The sequence below is a fragment of the Cyprinodon variegatus genome, unplaced genomic scaffold (assembly GCF_000732505.1).
Source record: "Cyprinodon variegatus isolate N-32 unplaced genomic scaffold, C_variegatus-1.0 Scaffold3888, whole genome shotgun sequence".
Classification (NCBI taxonomy): Eukaryota; Metazoa; Chordata; class Actinopteri; order Cyprinodontiformes; family Cyprinodontidae; genus Cyprinodon; species Cyprinodon variegatus.
The window spans coordinates 1-1,238 of NW_015154341.1; positions in this window are offsets into that span (position 1 = coordinate 1).

A 1,238-nucleotide genomic window follows, 5' to 3' on the forward strand; every position below is an offset into this window, starting at 1 on the left:
GCAGACCCAGGGCTGGTTGGCCTTTCTTTGCAATACGAGAACAGTGTTAAAAAAATTGATTTAAAGGGTTTTTATCAGTGCTGTAACTCTAACTCAAATTCATTCCTTCATTCCATAGTTAAGCTGAAACACCTCAAACCCAAAATCAGAAAAAAAAACTTGGATTTTGGTCAGATGTTTTGAAATACACCAATAAGAATTCATTATTTTGGATTAACAGACAATTTCCTTAGTTTTTTGTTTTGTTTTTTCGGGTTCTTACGGCACTAGTGGCTCATTGTTTGAACAGGAAAGGGGGAATTAGACAGAGGGAGATGCGGCAAAGGACCACAGGTCGGATTCAAACCTGGGTCGGCCGCGTCAAGGACTAAAGCCACCTTACATGTACATGTAACCACTGCGCCACCAAGCATGCCCACAACTTACTGAGTTTAAATTGAATCTGGGCTCTAAATGATATAAAAGCCCATTTTATGTTACCCACAGTACCATGTTTCTTGGATTTAAATTGGAACACCAAAAGAAAACTGAAATCTAAATAAGTAATTTTTTCTTGAATTGAGGAGGTAAGTCAGACTATTTGCAAATGGAACAAAATTTTAAAAAAGTTTAAAAAAAAAAAAAAAAAAATCCTCTGGACTTTCTTTATAAGCTTGAAGATGTTCCACTTTCCATCCAGGAAGCTTTTTCAATTCAAAATGTCAGAGATAGAGTGGACCAATTGAGCCTTGTTTTGGCTTAGACAAAGGACATTATTTTGAGGACCAGAATGTTCATACTTTTGGACAAAGAAGACAGGTGGTTTGAGAAAAGCGTGAAGGAAGCCATCTGTGTTAAGAAAGAAAAACCAACCTTAAACAGAGAGGGGGGGACTCAGGTTTCAGCTTTCAAAAACCTACAATGCAGTGATAGAGTTGATTCCTTCCCGCTATCATCTCAGCCCCAACCCCTTTACAGGAGAACAGAAGACCTTGCCTATTCATCGAGGCCAACAATTCCCTTTAACGACCCCCCTTTCAGAGACATAGACAGGTATGGGGCATTGCAGGCTAACAAAAAGCCAAACGACCCCCATTCCAAAGGGGGGGACCCGTTCGTCTGTTTTTATTTGCATATTTTTTAAGCAAAAACAAGGCTTTGATGGGCTACTGTATAAAACTTTGAACTCAACGCTATTTCTGACATGTTGAACTTAAAAATTTTCCTGGATGGAAGAGAAACGTCTTCAAACTTGGAAA